This window comes from Myotis davidii, unplaced genomic scaffold, assembly GCF_000327345.1.
Source record: "Myotis davidii unplaced genomic scaffold, ASM32734v1 scaffold363, whole genome shotgun sequence".
Lineage (NCBI taxonomy): Eukaryota > Metazoa > Chordata > Mammalia > Chiroptera > Vespertilionidae > Myotis > Myotis davidii.
The window spans coordinates 1,545,939-1,546,139 of NW_006294069.1; positions in this window are offsets into that span (position 1 = coordinate 1,545,939).

The window sequence follows — 201 nt, forward strand, 5'->3', positions numbered from 1 at the left end:
CTCTTATTTATAAACACCTGTCATTATAGACTTTGTCCTGTCACATAATATGAAACAAGGCAACTATCATTTGGTCAGAGATTATAGCCCTAAAAGCATGGAACCAGGAAACTCTGCTGTTTACTTCCAGCCTATAGCTTAATACTGAACTAGAAACATGGTCGGCAAACTGTGGCTCGCGAGCCACATGCGGCAATTTGG